The sequence below is a fragment of the Somniosus microcephalus genome, unplaced genomic scaffold (assembly GCF_052327205.1).
Source record: "Somniosus microcephalus isolate GS21.2 unplaced genomic scaffold, FLI_Smic_1.0 scaffold335, whole genome shotgun sequence".
In the NCBI taxonomy this organism is placed as follows: Eukaryota; Metazoa; Chordata; class Chondrichthyes; order Squaliformes; family Somniosidae; genus Somniosus; species Somniosus microcephalus.
The window spans coordinates 65,918-88,138 of NW_028225522.1; the positions used below are offsets into that span (position 1 = coordinate 65,918).

The window sequence follows — 22,221 nt, forward strand, 5'->3', positions numbered from 1 at the left end:
GATATATTTCTTAAGGCTAAAGGGATCAAGGGATATGGGGAGAAGGCAGGGACAGGGTACTGAATTTGGATGATCAGCCATGATCTCATTGAATGGCGGAGCAGGCTCAAAGGGCCGAATGGCCGACTCCTGCTCCTATCTTCTATGTTTCCCCTTTATTCTTCAGGGTGCCGGCCACGATCTCTCAGCCCGGCGCTCCTCTTGATCCAACACCCCGTTCCCCAGTGGCCCAGCAGGGCCCCGGTGTGCGCAGTGCTAGGCCCCTCCCCTTTAATCAGGGAGGGAGGTCTGCTATAACATGGTGCTATGTGCCGACGGGTATGGCGACGTTACACAAAGCACCGTGAAATTCACTGGTAGCGCCTCAAGAGGGAAGGGCGCGCTTCCAGTACCACCCCGCCTCCTGCCTGGGGCGCTACCACTGAATTTAATGCGCAGCGGCGCTAACTTTTTCAGGGCGCTAAAATTAGCCCCGGTGACATTAGCGACCCAAAGGGGGCGCCACTGAATTTCCCCCTAATAGTCTAAATGGGCTGGAGGAGCAGAGGGATCCAGGGATACAGATACACAAATCACTAAAAGTAGCAACACAGGTTAATAAGGCCATTAAATAAAAAGCACTGGGCTACATTCGTAAAGGAGCCTTCTGTTCCGTGTCTAGGAGCTCTAAACCATGGCAGAGAGCAGCTGGGACACATTTCTCACACATCTCGAGATTAACCCTCACGGCAACTTTGCTGTCAGTGAAGAGAGACGAGAAAGACCAAAGTGCCGTTTGCCCCTCTCAGTGTGGCCCTGAAGGACTGTGTCCAGGCTGGAGTTCTGTTCCCACCGTATGATCCTCCCCCAGATTGTCCTTTCTGAGCTCCAGCCAGGTGATGCTAAACACTGAGGTGGGAAAGAAGAAAATCTGCAACAATGTGTTTAACACAAAGCTGATTTATTTGACATCTATCCAGAATATTAAACTCCAGCCCAGTTCCCGGACTTATTAACATCAGCAGAAACAATCCCCACCTGTCAGAATGAACATGGTTCAGTCCTGGATGTGATTAACAGCAGCAACAACAGAATCCAATCCCTGCAGTCACTTGTGAACTCGCTGGTGTGTCAGTAGGTTGGATGACTGAGTGAATCCCTTCCCACACTCAGGGCAGGTGAACGGCCTCTCCCCAGTGTGAACTCGCTGGTGTCTCAGCAGGTGGGATGACTGAGTGAATCCCTTCCCACACTCAGGGCAGGTGAACGGTCTCTCCCCAGTGTGAACTCGCTGGTGTGTCAGCAGGTGGGATGACTGAGTGAATCCCTTCCCACAGTCAGAGCAGGTGAACGGCCTCTCCACAGTGTGAGTGCGCTGGTGTGTCAGCAGGTGGGATGAGCGAGTGAATCCCTTCCCACACACGGAGCAGGTGAACGGCCGCTCCCCAGTGTGAGTGCGCTGGTGTATAGTGAGCTCAGATGACTGCCTAAACCCAGTCCCGCAGTGAGAGCAGGTGAACGGCCTCTCCCCAGTGTGAGTGCACAGGTGTACAGTGAGGTCAGATGATCGCCTGAACCCAGTCCCGCAGTGAGAGCACCTGAACGGTCTCTCATCAGTGTGAACACGTTGATGGCGTATCAGTTCCCCGGACACTTTTTAGCACTTCCCACAGTCCGAGCATTTAAAAGGTCTCTCATCAGTGTGAACTCGCTGGTGTATCAGCAGGTTGGATGAACGAGCGAATCCCTTCCCACACACGGAGCAGGTGAATGGCCTCTCCCCAGTGTGAACTCGCTGGTGTGTCAGCAGGTGGGATGAGCGAGTGAATCCCTTCCCACACACGGAGCAGGTGAACGGCCTCTCCCCAGTGTGAACTCGCTGGTGTACAGTGAGGTCAGATGACTGCCCAAACCCAGTCCCGCAGTGCGAGCACCTGAACGGTCTCTCCCCAGTGTGAACACGTTGATGGTGTATCAGTGCCCCGGAACTTTTAAAGCAATTCCCACAGTCCGAGCAGTTAAAAGGTCTCTCATCAGTGTGAACTCGCTGGTGTCTCAGCAGGCGGGATGAATTAGTGAATCCCTTCCCACACTCGGAGCAGGTGAACGGCCTCTCCCCGATGTGAACGGTGCTTTTTGCTTCCATATTCAAAGGCCGATGATATTCAGTTCCTGATGAATCGAGTGAGTGTCAGATCTTGACGTGATGTTTGGTTTGAGTTTCCTGTCTGCAAATCCTCCCCTTCTAATACCCTGTAAAATGAATTTAAAACAGGGAGCGTGAGAGAGAACCCACTAAAGAGGCAGGTTGTGAAATTGAGCTCCATGAATCTGGTCATTTGTGGGGCCGGCACTAGAAAAAAGTGACCATGAAAGCTGCCGGATTGTCATAAAATCCCACTGGTTCACTAATGTCCCTTGGTGAAGGGAATCTGCCACCTGGTCTGGGCCTCTGGCCTCTATGGGAGGAGAGAGAGAGAGAGAGAGGTGGGAGTGGGAGGGGGTGAAGGAGACGGACTTTATACATCTGCAACTCGACCAGAACTTTGACAGAACCTCCAAAACCCACAACCTCCAGCACCTAGAAGGACAAGGGCAGAAGGTGCATGGGAACACCATCACCTCCAAGTTCTCCCAGTCACACACCATCCTGACTTGGACATATATCGCCGTTGCTACATCATCACTGGGTGAAAATCCTGGAACTCCTTACACAACAGCATTGTGGGAGTACCTTCACCACACGGACTGCAGCGGTTCAAGAAGGCGGCCCACCATCACCTTCTCAACGGGAAAATGGGGATTGGCAACATATTCTGGTCTTGCGAGCGACGCCCACATCCCAAGAATGAATTAAAACAAACCTGTATATGTAAAATGGATTAAAAGCCTCTACAGAAATACTTATTCCTAAAACAATACTCTTTTACATTGTAGGGACAGTGTCTGTGTAACAACCTAATCTCCCCCAGAATCCACCACCCTTGACTGTCACACATTGGAAACTGTTGGGTCCCCCTGGGCTCAGAAGTACTGGGGATTAAACCCAGCAGCTTCTCCTCCATCTCCACTCCAGCTCAAACTGAAGCAACAAAAAGACCTACACAGGCGGCCAGGGACCTACCTGCCATCACCTGCAATAAAACTCTTCCCCACAGCTGTTGACTAATGGTGGCCGCAGCACCCACAATCACCGCGCCCCAGAAACCACTCTATCCAATGCGCTGATTTCCCCGCTGAGAGTGCATATGCTCTCCGGGGCCACGGGCCATTCTGGGAGCCTGGCTCCTGTCCTTTGCCCCGAGTCGGACTTGGTGGAACCGGCTGAAGAAACCGGGAAGCGGCGGCTCGGATGGGGGAGGCGCTGCACCCTGGGTTTCCTGGTGCCTGGGCCCTGGGCCCTGGCCGCACGTCCGCTGGGCCCGGCCGCTCTGATTCTGATTGAGTTTTTTGATGAGGTAACAGAGAGGGTTGATGAGGGCAATGCGGTTAACTTGGTGTACATGGATTTCCAAAAGGCGTTCGACAAAGAGCCACATACTCGGCTTACCAGCAAAGTTGATACCCATGGAATAATAGGGACAGTGGCAGCATGGATACAAAATTGGCAAAGTGACAGGAAACAGAGAGTAGTGGTGAACAGTTGTTTTTCAGACTGGAGGAAGGTACACAGTGGTGTTCCCCAGGGGTCGGTACTAGGATCACTGCTTTTCTTGATATATATTAATGACTTTGACTTGGGTGTACAGGGCACAGTTTCAAAATATGCAGATGACACAAAACTTGGAAGTATAGTGAACAGTGAGGAGGTTAGTGATAGACTTCAAGGGGACATAGACAGGCTGGTGGAATGGGCGGACACGTGGGAGATGAAATTTAATGCAGAAAAGTGCGAACTGATATATTTTGGTAGGAAGAATGAGGAGAGGCAATATAAACTAAAGGGTACAATTCTAAAGTGGGTGCATGAACAGAGAGACCTGGGGGTATGTGTGCACAAATCATTGAAGGTGGCAGGGCAGGTTGAGAAAGCGGTTAAAAAAGCTTACGGGAACCTGGGCTTTATAAATAGAGGTATAGAGTCCAAAAACAAGGAGGTTATGATGAACCTTTATAAAACACTGGTTCGGCCCCAACTGGAGTATTGTGTCCAATTCTGGGCACCGCCCTTTAGGAAGGATGTGAAGGCTTTAGAGAGGGTGCAGAAAAGATTTACAAGAATGGTTCCAGGGATGAGGGACTTCAGTTATGTGGAGAGACTCGAGAAGCTGGGGTTGTTCTCCTTAGTGTAGAGAAGGTTGAGATGAGATTTGATGGAGGTGTTCAAAATGATGAGGGTTCTGGACAGAGTAGATAGAGAGAAACTGTTCACATTGGTGGAAGGGTCGCGAACCAGAGGACACAGATTTAAGGTGATTGGCAGAAGAACCAAAGGCGACATGAGGAAAAACTTTTTTACTCAGCGAGTGGTTAGGATCTGGAATGCACTGCCTGAAAGGGTGGTGGAGGCAGATTCAATCACCGCTTTCAAAAGGGAATTGGATAAGTGCCTGAAGTAAAGAAATGTGCAGGGTTACGGGGAAAGGGCGGGGAGTGGGACTCGCTGAAGTGGTCTTGCAGAGAGCCGGCACGGGCTCGACGGGCTGAATGGCCTCCTTCTGTGCTGTAACCATTCTATGATTCTATAAAATATTAGAAAGTTTGTTCCACAGAAGCACGAGGTTTATCTGCTTTTATTGATGAATTTAAAAAGTCTCTATTAAAACCTGAGCCAGTGTGTTGTGAGCCAAAGAGCCTTGTGTCCAATGAGGGGAATAAAGGCCCACAGCCTCCCCTGGCCCCGGGCCCTGAACAAGGGACTGGAGAAACTCGCTGCCCTGCGGATCAGACAATCAGCCGGCGCTAGTCCCGCCCCTCAGGCTCCCCGATTGGTTGGAGGACCCGCCGCCAGCTCGCTCCTCCAGCCCCGCCCCGCTAGCTCCCTGTTGGTCGGAAGCTCCCGTCAATCAGGCCGTGGGCTCGGTCACGTGTCCCCGAGGAGATCACGTGCTCCGTCCAACTGACGCCGCTCGGTCCGGGGCCTCGTGGACTCTCGGGTTTTTCTATTTCTCTGTTCTCTCCCGATCTACCCCTCCCCCCCACCCCGCGTGATTCTCCACCCAATCGGAGTGGAGAAAACTCACTTTGCGTCACCGATCGAGACTCTGGAACCGACACCAAGGCCTTTCCCAGGAATGGCCCGCACCGACTCCCTCTGGCAGGATCCGACCGCGCAGGCGCAGCTCCGTGTGGGGGAGGGGGGTTGGTCTCCTCTGGGCATGCGCAGTTGCTGCCCTTGGTGACCGGGAGGGGTCGCTGCGCCGGACTAGGTCCAAACCGCCGCTCCCTGTGCGCATGCGCGGACTATTGTCTGTCAATCAACCATCAGCCAGAAGAGGTCGCTGGTGAGACCAGTGAAGAAAGAAACACTTGCATTTCTATAGCGCCTTCGCCACCACCGGACGTCCCAAAGCACTTTACAGCCAATGAAGTACTGTTTGAAGTGTAGTCACTGTTGTAATGTAGGAAACACAGAAGTCAATTAGCGCACAGCAAGCTCCCACAAACAGCAATGTGATATTGACCAGATAATCTATCTTTTTGTTAACTCTGTTTCTCTCTCTACGGATGTTGCCTGGCCTGCTGAGTGTTTCCAGCATTTCCTGTTGTTATTTCAGATTTCCAGCATCCGCAGTATTTTGCTATTATCCTTTTGTTACATTGATTGAGGGATGAACATTGGCTAGGACACCGGCGATATTTCCCCTGCTCTTTCCCACATTACAACAGTGACTACACCTCAAAAGTACTTCATTGGCTGTAAAGCACTTCAAGACGTCTGCTGGTCATGAAAGCACTATATAAATGCAAGTCTTTCTTTCTCAAAATAGTGTCATGGGCTCTTTTACATCCACCTGAGAGAGCAGACAGGGCCTCAGTTTAATGTCTCATCCGAAAGACGCCACCTCTGACAGTGCCTCAGTACTGCACTGGAGTGTCAGCCTGGATTTTTGCGCTCAATTCTCTGGAGTGGGACTTGAACCCACAACCTTATGCCTCAGAGGCAAGAGTGCTACCATAGAGTCATAGATTTATACAGCACAGAAAGGGGCCCTTCGGCCCATCGTGTCCGCGCCGGCCATCAAGCCCTGTCTATTCTAATCCCATTTTCCAGCACTTGGTCCGTAGCCTTGTATGCTATGGCGTTTCAAGTGCTCATCCAAATGCTTCTTGAATGTTGTGAGGGTTCCTGCCTCTACCACCCTTTCAGGCAGTGAGTTCCAGATTCCAACCACCCTCTGGGTGAAAAAGCTTTTCCTCAAATCCCCTCTAAACCTCCTGCCCCTTACCTTGAAACTATGCCCCCTGGTTATTGACCCCTCTACTAAGGGGAAAAGTTCCTTTCTATCTACCCTATCTATGCCCCTCATAATTTTGTACACCTCAATCAGGTCCCCCCTCAGCCTTCTCTACTCGAAGGAAAACAACCCCAGCCTGTCCAGTCTCTCTTCATAGCTGAAGTGCTCCAGCCCAGGTAACATCCTGGTGAATCTCCTCTGCACCCTCTCCAATGCAATCACATCCTTCCTATAGTGTGGCGACCAGAACTGCACACAGTATTCCAGCTGTGGCCTAACTAGTGTTTTGTACAACTCCATCATAACCAACCTGCTCTTATATTCTATGCCTCGGCTAATGAAGGCAAGTATCCCATATGCCTTTTTAACCACCTTATCCACCTGTTCTGCTGCCTTCAGGGATCTATGTACATGCACACCAAGGTCCCTCTGATCCTCTGTCATTCCTAGGGTCTTACCACTCATTGTGTATTCCCTTGCCTTGTTAGTCCCTCCAAAATGCATCACCTCACACTTTTCAGGGTTAAATTCCATTTGCCACTGTTCCGCCCATCTGACCAAGCCATCTATATCGTCCTGCAGACTGAGGCTACCTCCTCGCTATTTACCACCCCACCAATTTTCGTGTCATCTGCGACCTTACTGATCATACCCTTTACATTCACATCCAAATCATTAATGTAGACCACAAACAGCAAGGGACCCAGCACCGATCCCTGCGGTACCCCACTGGACACAGGCTTCCAGTCACAAAAACCATCGACCATCACCCTCTGCCTTCTGCCACTAAGCCAGTTTTGGATCCAATGTGCCAAGGCACCCTGGATCCCATGGGCTCTTACCTTCTTGACCAGTCTCCTATGCGGGACTTTATCGAAAGCCTTACTGAAATCCATGTATAGCACATCCACTGCACTACCCTCATCCACACACCTAGTCACCCCCTCGAAAAATTCAATCAAATTGGTCAGACATGATCTTCCCTTGACAAAGCCATGCTGCCTATCCCTAATTAATCCTCGCCTCTCCAAGTGGAGACTAATTCTGTCCCTCAGAATTTTTTCCAATAATTTCCCTACCACTGATGTTAGGCTCACTGGCCTGTAATTCCCTGGTTTATCCCTACTACCCTTCTTGAATAATGGTACCACGTTAGCTGTTCTCCAGTCCTCTGGCACATCCCCTGTGGCCAGAGAGGTTCTGAAAATTTGTGTCAGAGCCCCTGCAATCTCCTCCTTTGCCTCACACAGCAGCCTGGGATATATCTCGTCCGGGCCTGGGGATTTATCCACTTTTAAGCCTGCTAAAACCGCTAGTACCTCCTCCCTCTCGATGCTAATATGTTCAAGTATATCACAGTCCCCCTGCCCGATTTTTATGTCTACATCGTCCTTCTCCATCGTGAACACAGATGCAAAAAATTCATTTAAAACCCCACCTACATCTTCTGGCTCCGCACACAGATTGCCACTTTGGTCCCTAATGGGCCCTACTCTTTCCCTAGTTATCCTCTTGCCCTTAATATACTTATAAAACACCTTAGGATTTTCCTTTATTTTGCTCGCCAGTGTTATTTCATGGTTCCTCCTCGCTCTCCTAATTTCTTTTTTTAAGTATCCCCCTGCACTTTTTACACTCCTCTAGGGCTTCCTCTGTCTTTAGTCCTTTGTATCTGCCAAAAGCCCCCCTTTTTTTCCCTAATGCATTCTCGTATATCCCTTGACATCCAAGGTTCCCTGGGCTTTTTGGTCCCACCCTTGACCTTTACAGGAACATGTTGCCATTGTACTCTCTCAATTTCCTTTCTGAAAGGCTCCCATTGCCCCGATGTGGATTTTCCGACAAGTAGCTGATCCCAGTCCACTTTGGCCAGATCCTGCCTTATCATATTAAAATCGGCCTTCCCCCAATTTAGAACCTTTATTTCCGGTCAATCCCTGTCCTTTTCCATGACTACCTTAAATCTCACCGAATTATGGTCACTGTCACCAAAATGCTCTCCTACTAACACTTCTACCACTTGCCCGGCCATATTCCCTAGAATTAGGTCCAGTACCGCCCCCTCTCTTGTAGGACTTTCTACATGCTGGCTCAAAAAGCTCTCCTGGATGCACTTTAAGAATTCTGCACCCTCTAAGCCTTTCACACTCTGACTATCCCAGTTAATATTGGGGAAGTTGAAATCCCCCACTATTATTACCCTATTATTTGCACACTTCTCTGAGATTTGCCTACATATCTGTTCCTCTATCTCCCCCTGACTGTTTGGGGGCCTATAGTACACTCCCAGCAAAGTGCTTGCCCCCTTTTTGTTTTTAAGTTCTACCCATATGGCCTCATTAGAGGAACCTGTTAATATATCATCCCTCCTTACAGCAGTAATTGACTCCTTAATTAATATTGCGGCACCCCCTCCTTTTACCCCCCGCCCTCTGTCTCGCCTGAAGATTCTATACCCCGGAATATTGAGCTGCCAGTCTTGCCCCTCCCTCAACCATGTCTCCGTGATAGCAACAATATCATACTCCCATGTGTTCATCAACACCTTCAGTTCATCCACCTTATTCGCAAGATTCCTTGCATTAAAATCCTCCTTCGATACGGGGGTGGTGCCAGAGGACTGGAGAATTGCAAATGTTACACCCTTGTTCAAACCCAGCAACTACAGGCCAGTCAGTTTAACCTCGGTAGTGGGGAAACTTTTAGAAACAATAATCAGGGACAAAATTAACAGTGACTTGGACAAGTGCGGATTAATTAAGGAAAGCCAGCATGGATTTGTTAAAGGCAAATTGTGTTTAACCAACTTGATGGAGTTTTTTGATGAGGTAACAGAGAGGGTTGATGAGGGCAATGCGGTTAACGTGGTGTGCATAGATTGCCAAGGCATTCGACAAAGTGCCACATAATAGGCTTACCAGCAAAGTTGAAGCCCATGGAGTAAAAGGGACAGTGGCTGCATGGATAGGGAATTGGCTAAGTGACAGGAAACAGTGAGTAGTGGTGAATGGTTGTTTTTCGGACTGGAGGAAGGTACACAGTGGTGTTCCCCAGGGGTCGGTTCAAGGGCCACTGCTTTTCTTGATATATATTAAAGACTTGGATGTGGGTGTACAAGGCACAATTTCAAAATTTGCAGATGACACAGAACTTGGAAGTATAGTGAACAGTGAGGAAGATAGTGATAGACTTCAAGTGGACATAGACAGGCTGGTGGAATGGGCGGACACGTGACAGATTAAATTTAATGCAGAAAAGTGCGAAGTGATACATTTTGGTAGAAAGAATGAGGAGAGGAAATATAAACTAAAGGGTACAATCCTAAAGTGGGTGCGTGAACAGAGAGACCTGGGGGTATATGTGCACAAATCATTGAAGGTGGCAGGGCAGGTTGAGAAAGCAGTTAAAAAAGCTTACGGAAACCTGGGCTTCATGAATAGAGGTATAGAGTACAAAAATGTGAAATTATGATGAAACTGTATAAAACACTGGTTCGGCCTCAACTGGAGTATTGTGTCCAATCCTGGGCACCGCACTTTAGGAAGGATGTGAAGGCCTTAGAGAGGGTGCAGAAAAGATTTACGGGAATGATTCCAGGGATGAGGGACTTCAGTTACATTGATAGACTGGAGAAGCTGGGGTTGTTCTCCTTGGAGCAGAGAAGATTGAGAGGAGATTTGATAGAGGTGTTCAAAATCAAGAGGGGTCTGGACAGAGTAGATAGAGAGAAACTCTTCCAATTGGCAGAGGGGTCGAGAACCAGAGGACACAGATTTAAGGTGATTGACAAAAGAACCAAAGGCGACATGAGGAAAAACTTTTTGACGCAGCGAGTGGTTAGGATCTGGAATGCACTGCCTGAAAGGGTGGTGGAGGCAGATTCAATCACCGCTTTCAAAAGGGAATTGGAGAAGTACCTGAAAGAGAAATATTGCAGGACTTCAGATTCCTGGGGCAGGAGGGACCAGTTCTGGGGCAGGAGGGACCTGTCCAAGGTGGACGGGTTGCACCTCAACAGAGCTGGGACCAATGTCCTCATGGGACGGTTAACTAGTGCTGTGGGGGAGGGTTTAAATTAATTAGACAGGGGGATGGGCACCAGGGTGAAACATTAGAGAGGAGAAACAAGGTGAAGAGAGGACTGGGAGAGACAAGTAGCACTAGAGGGACAGAATTGCTGGTCATCTTCCAAAATTCGATAGACTCTGGAACACTTCCCATGGATTGGAGGGTAGCTAATGTTACCCCACTATTCAAAAAAGGTGGTAGAGAGAAAACGGGGAATTATAGACGAGTAAGCCTGACATCGGTAGTGGGGAAAATGCTAGAGTCCATTATAAAAGATGTAAAAAAAAGTGACAGGATCAGACAAAGTCAACATGGATTTACAAAAGGTAAATCGTGCTTGACTAATCTACTGGAATTTTTTGAGGATGTAACTGGTAGAATAGATAAGGGAGAACCAGTGGATGTGGTGTATTTGGACTTTCAGAAGGCTTTCGATAAGGTCCCGCATAAGAGATTAGCGTGTAAAGTTAAGGCACATGGGATTGGGGGCAAGGTACTGACTTGGATAAAGAACTGGTTGGCAGACAGGAAGCAAAGAGTTGGAATAAACGGCTCTTTTTCCGAGTGGCAGGCAGTGACTAGTGGGGTACCACAGGAATCGGTCCTAGGACCCCAGCTATTCATAATATATATAAATAATCTAGACGAGGCAACTAGATGTAATATCTCCAAGTTTGCAGACGACACAAAGTTGGGTGGACATGTGTGCTCTGAGGAGGATGCCGAGAAGCTCCAGTATGATTTGGGCAGGTTGGGTGATTGGGCAGAAGCATGGCAGATGCAGGATAGTGTGGACAAATGTGAGGTTATCCAGTTTGGTGGCAAAAACAGGAAGGCAGCTTATTATCTGAACGGCAATAGATTGGGAGAAGGGGAAGTGTCCTTGTGCACCAGTCGCTGAAGGTAAGCATGCAGGTGCAGCAGGCGGTTAAGAAGGCAAATGGTATGTTGGCCTTCATAGCGAGAGGTTTCGAGTACAAGAACAAGGATGTCTTGCTGCAGTTGTACAGGGCCTTGGTGAGACAACACCTTGAGCATTGTGTGCAGTTTTGGTCGCCTTATCTGAGGAAGGATGTTCTTGCCATGGAGGGAGTGCAGCGAATATTCACCAGACTGATACCTGGGATGGCAGGAATGACGTATGAGGAGAGATTGGGTCGATTGGGCTTATACTCACTGGAGTTTAGAAGAATGAGAGGGGATCTAATTGAAACTTATAAAATTCTAACAGGACTGGACAGACTGGATGCAGGAAGGATGTTCCCGATGGCCGGGGAGTCCAGAACCAGGGGTCACAGTCTAAGGAAAAGGAGTAAGCCATTTAGGACAGAGATGAGGAGGAATTTCTTCACCCAGAGAGTCTTAAATCTGTGGAATTCTCTGCTCCAGAGAGCTGTGGAGGCTGGGTCATTAAATACATTTAAGGTGGAGATAGACAGATTTTTGGCAAGATAAGGGAGCGAAGTGTAGTGTATGTGACCTGTACCACCTTAAGAGGATACCTTAAGGTGATGGACTACTTTTTGATGGCTCCTGTACATTGTAGTACCGGTGGTGACCACACCGGTATATAAACCCTGTGGAGCAAAGTGTATTCCAGTTCAGCCCTGACCCTCAGTTACTAAAGACCTGTTTAAGCATTTCTGTTGTCTGTGTCCAGTTATTCAGCATAACTACATTTGAAAGCACAGACTCAACAGTGGCGACGAGTCTGATCTTACCTAGCGGCAGTTGCATCAAAGGAAGCTTTGCCTCTGAAACGGGCGTCGAACAAGGACATCCACCCTCAACATCCTGCTGGGCACTGCATAGCACGGGAGGCAATCGGGAACCCGGGTTGGGTTCTGGCCACGAAGTCTAACATCACTGAACATCCCTTCGACGACAGCGGCGGGTAAGCCCGATCGAGCGGCACGGGGGGAAGTCAGCCGAGTTGTCAGTAAGAGAAGGGGAGGGAAACGACGAAAAGGGCGGAGAACACGACCGCAGCCGGTGTCAGGGGCCGGACTGCAATCGGGGCAGAGACGCGCAGCAGCCAGAAAAGCGTTTATGTCCACGAGGACCGCGGGAGCGGTGGGGAACAAGAGCAGCAGCGTCGGGGAAAATAAAGGACCGCTGGGAGGTGAGAACGGCAACAGCGCAGTAATCGCCATTTTTAGTCAGCGGGGGAAGAAGACAAGCGCGGGAAAAGCCGCCAAGTGCGGGAAGCTGCCATTTTGAAAAATAAAATAAAATAATAATCATAATCCGAAGGAAAGGAAACTCAACAAGATGCCAAAAACGGGTAACATCACTGCTTTTGATAGCGATGTGGAAGATTGGGCCACTTATGTGGAACGCGTTGAAGTTTATTGTACAGCGAATGAGGTACCGGTGGATAAGAAAGCACTAACCCTATTAAACTCAATGGGTGCGAAGACGTACGGGTTATTAAGGAACCTTGTAACACCAGATAAACCGGTAGGAAAGAGTTTCGCGGATATTGTTACTATCCTGCAAGAGCATTTAAACCCCACGCCGCTGCTGATAGCGGAACGATTTAAATTCTACAAAAGAATTCAACTGAAAGAAGAAAGCAACGCTGAATTCTTAATTGAACTGTGCAAGTTATCAAAGTACTGTCAGTTCGGTACAGGACTAGCAGACGCACTGAGAGATAAGTTTGTGTGTGGGCTCCTAAGGGATGGAACCCAGAAGCGACTGCTAGAGGAAAAGGATCTTACGCTGGACAAAGCTTTCAGCATTGCAGCATCGCACGAGGCAGCAGCACGAGGCACTGCAGAAATGCAGCAAAGGCCATTGGAATTCAGCACCAATGAAATGGCATTGGGCGCAGTAAAGTGCTATCGTTGCGGAAGGACAACGCATGACCAGAACCAGTGCTGGTTCAAAGATAAAGAATGCAGGCAATGTGGCAAACTTGGTCACATAGCGAGAGTATGCCGGTCAGGAAAGAAGACCAGCAGCAAAAAGTCGCCGCAGGAGAAGTACAAAAAAGTACACAAGGTGACAGAGAACAGTTCGGATGAACAGAAGACGGATTCAGACTCCAGCAGTAAGGAACTGGGTTGTCTAAAAATACATAATGTGGGTAACTCAGCAGACCACCAAACTATCTGGGTCATGCTTCGGATAGCAGGAGTCCAAGTGAAGATGGAATTGGGACACTGGATCGGCATTGACGGTCATGAATAAGCAAGATTACAAAAGGTTATTCTCACACATTCCCCTGAGGGATACGGAGATTGTATTGAAAACATACACGGGGCAAATAGTATACCCCATCGGAAAGATAAAGGTAAAGGTGGTCTACAATGGTAAAGAAAGTCAGGAAATGGACTTGTATGTGTTACCTGATGGAGGTCCGCCACTACTGGGACGGGAATGGATCCGGAGAATAAATGTGGACTGGCATTCCATACAAGCACTAACTGTAGATTCCTGTAAAGAGGACGACGTCAAACCTAAACGACTGTCCAGAATATTGGACGATGCTAAGGAGGTGTTCCAACAGGGACTGGGAACACTGAAAGGAATTACGGCAAACATCAAGGTTGAAGAACATGCAAACCTGAAATTTTTCAAAGCCAGACCAGTACCTTATGCGATACGACCTGCTGTGGAAGCAGAGCTGGAAGGGCTAGAATGCTCAGGAGTACTGTCCAAGGTGGACTGGAGCGAATGGGCCACGCCCATTGTTCCCATCATGAAGCGTTCGTTGAGCAACAAGCCGGGAGAACCTGGGAAGGTTCGCATCTGTGGCGATTTCAAGATCACTGTTAATCCGGTTCTTCACACGGTGCAATATCCGCTTCCGCGGATTGAAGATATCTTCGCTTCGCTGTCTGGCGGGAAACACTTCACCAAGATAGACCTGGCGCAGGCATACCTACAGATGGAAGTTGATGAAGCGTCACGCCAGTATCTCACGATCAACACACATAAGGGCTTATATCGGTATAATAGACTGGTTTTTGGAGTGGCATCGGCTCCAGCGATTTGGCAAAGGGCCATGGAGCAGGTATTGCAGGGAATTCCAGGCACACAATGCTACCTGGACGACATTCTGATTACAGGAGATGATGATAAGGAGCACCTCGCGAATTTGGAGCAGGTGCTCACCAGATTGAAAGAATATGGACTCAGAGTTAATCGCCAGAAATGAGTTCTTTCAAAAGCGAATCTCATACTGCGGCCACGTCATTGACCAGGAGGGGCTCCATAAGTCACCTGACAAGATCGAAGCTGTTGTGAAAGCTCCCGCTCCGGAAAATGTATCCTAGTTGAGGTCGTTCCTTGGGTTGGTTAACTATTACCACAAGTTTCTTCCAAATTTATCCACGGTGTTACACCCGCTGAACACTCTTTTGCAAATGGGAGTACCATGGAAGTGGAGCGAGGATTGTAAGCGGGCTTTTCAAAAAAGCAAGGCACTGATCACCTCTAAGGAAGTGTTGGCTCACTTTAACCCAACGCTGCCTATTCGCTTAGCGTGTGATGCTTCTCCATATGGTATCGGGGCAGTGCTCTCACATAAGTTGCCAAATGGCTTGGAAAGGCCAGTCGCGTTCGCATCCAGATCATTGACCTCCGCAGAGCACAACTATGCTCAGATAGATAGGGAGGCTCTCAGCCTCGTGTGGGGAGTTAAGAAATTTAGCCATTACCTGCAAGGCCAAAAGTTTACGCTGCTGACAGATCACCAGCCGTTGGTTTCCATTTTTAACCCTAAGAAGGGTGTTCCGGTTATGACGGCGCAGAGGCTTCAGAGATGGTCCCTTTTCCTAGGGGCACATCAATATGATATCTAATTCAAAGGTACAAAGCAACATGGTAATGCTGATGGGCTGTCGCGCCTGCCACTACCTACAGCGGAAGAGGCACCGGCAGTTGACCCTGTCGAGATATTTCACTCGACCATCATCGAATGCTTACCAGTCACCAATGCGAGTATTGAGAGAGAGACCCGAAACGACCTGACACTGTCTCGGGTCTACGATTTGACAGTGAAGGGATGGCCAGCACATGGCGACCCACTGTTACCAGCATTCTCAGCCAGACGAGAACAGCTGTCCATCTGTCAAGGAACATTGATGTATGGAACAAGGGTGATTATTCCTCCTAAATTAAGGGAGAGAGTTCTGAAGGAACTGCATGAAGGTCATCTGGGGGGAGTCAAGATGAAAAGCCTTGCTAGGGCTTATGTGTGGTGGCCAGGTATCGACAAACAAATAGAGGATCTGACTAAAAGCTGCTCAGGGTGCCAAAAAGTTCAAAACGTACCTCCAATTGCACCGCTGCATCCGTGGGAATGGCCTTCAACCCCATGGCAACGTGTGCATATCGACTTTGCAGGTCCATTCATGGATTCCATGTTTTTGATAGCGGTAGACGCACATTCTAAATGGCCAGAAGTGATTAAGATGTCGACCACTACCTCTGAAAAGACAATCGCAGTTCTAAGAACCATATTTGCAAGGAATGGGTTGCCGGAACAAATATGTTCAGATAACGGACCACAGTTCGTGTCAGAAGAATTCCAGAAATTCATGAAAAAGAATGGGGTGAAACACTATACATCTGCCCCATATCATCCGGCTACAAATGGGTTGGCCGAGAGATTTGTACAAACGTTCAAAAAGGCGATAAAGGCCATGAGCGAAGACCATATTCCACTACAACACAAGGTGGACAATTTCCTGATGGCATATCGAAACGCCACGCATGCAGTGACAAATCAAAGCCCTGCCATAATGTTCTATAACAGGAGGTTGCGGTCCCGGTTGGATTTGTTAAAACCCAATGTGCGAAGGGAAGTCGAAAACAAGCAATTCCAGCACGTAAATAACAAGGCCACTCGGAGTTTCGAAATAGGACAACCAGTGTTGGCCAGGGACTATAGGAATGATAAATGGCAATCCGGAACAATTCGTGCCCGACAAGGACCCTTGATGTACACGGTAGACGTTGGAGAGAACGTAATACGACGTCATGCTGACCAACTTGTGGAATCGAGAACAAGGGTCGACCCCATGTCTACGGCAGAGACACCAGTTGAAGAAGTTATTGAGCCTGTAGCATCTACCTCAGACTCGTATGTACATGATGATGTTCAATCCATAGGAGATCAAATGGATCAGTCACCCCAGCAACGAGAACCAGAGACCCCTGAAAGGCGTTATCCGGCCCGGATCAGGAGGCCTCCTCAGAGACTGAATCTTTGAACAGTTTTGTGTGAAAGTTGTATACATGTTATCCATGTATTGTTTAAATTGGGGTGTACACTGTTAAGCTAAAAGGGGAGGAATTGTAGTGTATGTAACCTGTACCACCTTAAGAGGATACCTTAAGGTGATGGACTACTTTTTGATGGCTCCTGTACATTGTAGTACCGGTGGTGACCACACCGGTATATAAACCCTGTGGAGCAAAGTGTATTCCAGTTCAGCCCTGACCCTCAGTTACTAAAGACCTGTTTAAGTATTTCTGTTGTCTGTGTCCAGTTATTCAGCATAACTACATTTGAAAGCACAGACTCAACACGAAGGGTGCTCGGGAGCGGGCGGGGAAGTGGCTTTGAGCCCAAGATCAGCCATGATCTTATTGAATGGCGGAGCAGGCTCGAGGGGCCAAGTGGCCTATTCCTGCTCCTATTTCTTATGTTCAAAGCAGATAACTTCCCACTTCTCCACATTATATTCCATCTGCCATGTTCTTGCCCATTCACTTAACCTGTCTATATCCCTTTGCAGCCTCTTTGTGTCCTCCTCACAACTTATTTTCCCACCAAGCTTTGTATCGTCAGCAAACTTGGATACATTGCACTCGGTCCCCTCATCTAAGTCATTGATGGAGATTGTGAATAGCTGAGGCCCCAGCACTGATCCTTGTGGGACCCCACTAGTTACAGCCTGCCAGCCCGAAAATGAGCCATTTATTCCTACTCTCTGTTTTCTGACCGTTAACCAGTCCTCAATCCATGCTAATATTACCCCCAATCCCATGAGCCCTAATTTAGTGTGACAGCACCCTGGGAGGAAAGGGCACCTGCTCCTGATCGCCACCCACTTAACTTGACAAGGTCGGACTGTCTACACCACAACTCCAGATATCCACAGCCATGCCTCAGCTGTCCAGAGCCTTGCTCAGGCCCCATCCGGAGGACTGCCTTCAGTTTCAGGCACCGCACCTCAGAAAGGGACACACTGGCCTCGGAGGGGGTGCCGAGCCGATTCACCAGGAGGACACCGGGGCTGAGAAGGTCTCATTATGGGGACGGAACCATCGAATGAAACAGCACAGAAGGAGGCCATTCGGCCCACCGTGCCTGTGCCGGCTCTTTGGTCGAGCTCTCCGATTAGTCCCACTCCCCCCTGCTCTTTCCCCCTCGCCCTGTAAATGTCTCCCCTTCAAGTATTTACCCACTTCTTTATGAAAGTGACGATTGAATCTGCTTCCACCGCCCTTTCAGGCAGCGCATTCCAGATCACAACAACTTGGTGTAAAAATCTGTTTCCTCATGTCACCTCTGGTTCTTTTGCCAATCGCCTTAAATCTGGTTTCTGTCCCTTCAGCCATTGGAAACGGTTTCTCCTTATTTACTCTCTCAAAATCCATCCTGATTTTGAACAACTCTATCAAATCTCCTCTTAATCTTCTCTGCCCCAAGGAGAACAACCCCAGCTTCTCCCGTCTCTCCACGTAACTCAAGTCCCTCATCCCTGGTCCCATTCTCGTAAATTTCTTCTGCACCCTCTCTAAGGCCTTGACATCCTTCCTAAAGTGTGGTGCCCAGCGGAAGCCTAGCCAGTGTTTTATAAAGGCTTAGCATAACCTGCTTGCTTTTGTACTCTATTCCTCTATTAATAAAGTCAAGGATCCTGTATGCTTATTAACAGCCTTCTCAACTTGTCCTGCCACCTTCTAAGATTTGTGTACATACACCCCGAGGCCTCTCTGTTCCTGCACCCTCTTTAAAACTGGACCATTTAGTTTATATTGCCTCTCCTCATTCTTCCTACCAAAATGAATCACTTCACACTTCTCTACATTAAATTTAATCTGCCACGTTTCTGCCCATTTCACCAGTCTGGCTACATCCTCCTGAAGTCTGTTACTATCCTCATTGTTTGCGACATTTGAGTTTCGTGTCATCTGTAAATTTTGAAATTTTGCCCTGGATCCCCAAGTCCAGGTCATTAATATATATCAAAAAAAGCAGTGGTCCGAATCAATGTTCACGTTAAGTTGCGCGGCCACGCAGCGGTCTGGAGGTCCCGCGCAGCCGGCTCACCGCCCTATAAATGGAATAAACGCGCATGCGCAGAAATTTGAATGGGCCGTGCAGCCCGTTAAAGGGGCCACGCACCTCAAAAAAAAAGAGGGAACATTGGTCCTAATACCGACGCCTGGGGAACATCACTGTTTACCTCCCTCCAGTCTGAAAAGAAACCGTTCACCACTACTCTCTGCTTTCTGTCCCTTGGCAGAAAATTGGGAGGGGGCGACAGCAAACAGCACCTGATTTCTCACCAAGCACTTACGGGAGCAGGGGATTAGCCCTACTTTAAATGTCAGTCTCTTAAATATACATTAATAAAAAGGGAGACGCTGTCCCTTTAAAATCGGTCATCCACGGGGATTTTTAATGAAAATCTCATAGAAAAAGAGAGCGCCTGTCCCTTTAAGAGAACCCCCACCACTCCCATATTTCTCTTAAAGTGCTTGAAATTAATAATTAAAAACGCACAAAATTAATATTAAAAAAATTAATTCAGGGAGAAAAAATATTTTTACTCACATTTGCTCCACAGGGTTTCTTGTTTCTGTTCCATCAATTTAAAAACAAACAGCTTTTTTTATGATCAGCCATGATCGCATTGAATGGCGGAGCAGGCTCGAAGGGTCGAATGGCCTACTCCTGCTCCTATCTTCTATGTTTCTATATTTAAAACAAGTATCTTCTGTAAAATAAAATTAGTTTGAGCTGTAAAATGGGAAAGGAACATTAAAAATAAACTTTCCCAGGATCACAGATTCTGACCAGGCCGCTTTACAAAATGGCGGCGGGCTGATCCCAGGTCCCGCCTCCCCCTTCGCCGCGATTGGTTGGAGGACCAAAGCCCCTCGGTCGGTCCTCCAGGCTCCGCCTCCCCTCGCTCATTGGTGGAGAGCTCAGTGTCAGTCGGTGCACGCCGGCGACGTCGTGACGTTGCAGGGAGGGCGGTTGGAGCAGGCGGGAAATTAAATTAATTTAAATTAAATCTCCCGTCAGCCTCCTCTGTCCCAATCAGCCGGCGCAAGTCCCACCCCTCGGGCTCCCCGATTGGTTGGAGGACCCGCCGCCGGCTCGCTCCTCCAGCCCCGCCCCGCTCGCTCCCTATTGGTCGGAAGCTCCCGTCAATCAGGCCCTGGGCCCGGGTCCTATCACAGAATCACAGAAACCCCACAGTGCAGATAGAGGCCATTTCGGCCCATCGAGCCTGCAGCGACACACATCCCACCCGATCCCCGCAACCCCCACACCAACACATATCCCACCCTATCCCCGTAACCCCACGTATTTAATCCCCCTAACACTAAGGGTCAATTTATCATAGCCAATCAACCTAACCCGCACATCTTTGGACTGTGGGAGGAAACCGGAGCACCCGGAGGAAACCCACGCAAACACGGGGAGACTGTGCAAACTCCACGCAGTCACCCGAGGCCGGATTCGAACCCGGGTCCCTGGCGCTGTGAGGCAACAGTGCTAACCACTATGTCACCGTGCTGTACTTTCAATGATGACTTTTATAAACTGGTTTTACAGGAAATTAGAAGAGGAGGGGAGAGATTTGAAGACACTCGGTCCCTTTGTGACTCTAAAGTTGCAGCTGACCCCGCGCATGCGCCCCATGGCCCCGCCCTCTCCTGCGCCACAGGCGCCCGGCCCGCACTGCGCATGCTCAGCACACACCCTGTGCCCCTGTCAATCATCCTCCCCCTCTGAACAGGCCCCGCCCCCTTCCCCTACTCCGCATGCGCCGCCGGGCCCCGCTCCCGAGGATGAGCCGCTCCGCGCCTGCGCAAGGCCTCGGATTCTGTGGAAGGCCCGGGGGGCAACCGCGAGAGTCCGGATCACCGGCGGAAAGTGAGTTTTATGAGGGTTTTTTTTTTAATATAGCGGAGAGAAGCGCGGGCGGGAAGATAAATAAAAAGAAAATACAAACCGCACCGTCCCAGCGCCCTCCCGGCACCGAGCGAAGCCTCTTCCTCTGATGACGTCACTACCGGGCCCCAGCCTCAGGGAGGAAGGTCCCGCCCCCTTGCCGCGCCGCCATTGGTTGGAGGACCAGGCCGCCCAGTTCAGTCCTCCCAGCTCAGCCCTGTTCCTATTGGTCAGCGCTCCCGTCAGTCAGAATCACATTGTTCCGGCTCACTCCGCCACCCCGCGCGGATGAAACCGCTCCGTTCGGCGTCCGCGGATGTCCCGCCCGACTCTCAGGTTTGCTTTTTCTGGTATTTTTCTTTATAATCTCGCTCTCCGCTCCCCCTTCACCTCGATTTAAATCGATTCCCCAACACTTTACTTTACCCCGGCCGCTGATTCCGCCTCTTCCCCGGGCCAACTTCCGTCTTCTCCTCAGAGGCGGCGCACTGGCAGCCTCGTTTTGTGTTGGGGCCAAATGAGCATGCGCGGCCCCGCCTCTCCACATTTAAAGGGACACCCACCCACACACAGAATCACACAGAATCCCCACAGTGCAGATAGAGGCCATTTCGGCCCATCGAGCCTGCACCGACACATATCCCACCCTATCCCCGTAACCCCACGTATTTAATCCCCTAACAGGAAGGGTCAATTTATCATAGCCAAATCAACCTAACCCGCACATCTTTGGACTGTGGGAGGAAACCGGAGCACCCGGAGGAAACCCACGCAGACACAGGGAGAATGTGCAAACTCCACACCCACACCCTGCACATTTAAAGGGACACACACCCCCTCCACATTTAAAGGGACATCCACCCTGCCACATTTAAAGGGACACCCACCTCCTCCACATTTAAAGGGACTACCTCCCCCCATCTCATGTCCTCTACTATGGAGGAGGAATTCCTTGAGTGTTTACGGGATGGTTTCCTGGACCAATATGTCGAGGATCCAACCAGAGACCAGGCCATCTTAGACTGGGTATTATGTAACGAGAAAGGATTAATTAGCAATCTTGTTGTATGAGGCCCCTTGGGTTGGAGTGATCATAATATGATCGAATTAGCACTGTTGCCTCACAGCGCCAGGGACCCGGGTTCAAATCCGGCCTCGGGTGACTGTCTGTGTGGAGTTTGCACATTCTCCCCGTGTTTGCGTGGGTTTTCTCCGGGTGCTCCTGTTTCCTCCCACAGTCCAAAGATGTGCGGGTTACGTTGATTGGCTATGATAAAAATTGGCCCTTAGTGTTAGGGGGGATTAAATACGTGGGGTTACGGGGATAGGGCTTGGGTGGGATGGCTGTCGGTGTAGCGACCGGGTGCTAGGGTTTGGATGATCAGCCATGATATCGTTGAATGGCGGAGCAGGCTCGAAGGGCCGAATGGCCTGCTCCTGCTCCTATCTTCTATGTTTCTATGTTTCATTAAGATGGAGAATGAAGTTGTTGACTCAGAGATTAGGGTCCTAAATTTAAATAAAGGAAACTACGATGGTCTGAGGAGCAAGTTGGGTAGGATTGATTGGGGAATGTCACTCAAAGGGTTCATGATGGACAGGCAATGGCAAACATTCAAAGACCGC

General features: G+C 49.3%; 1 pseudogene; it reads right to left on the bottom strand.

The window, feature by feature from the left end:
• Positions 1–923: 923 nt before the first annotated feature.
• LOC147081824 (uncharacterized) lies at positions 924–21,172 on the bottom strand (annotated as a pseudogene).
• Positions 21,173–22,221: the final 1,049 nt, after the last annotated feature.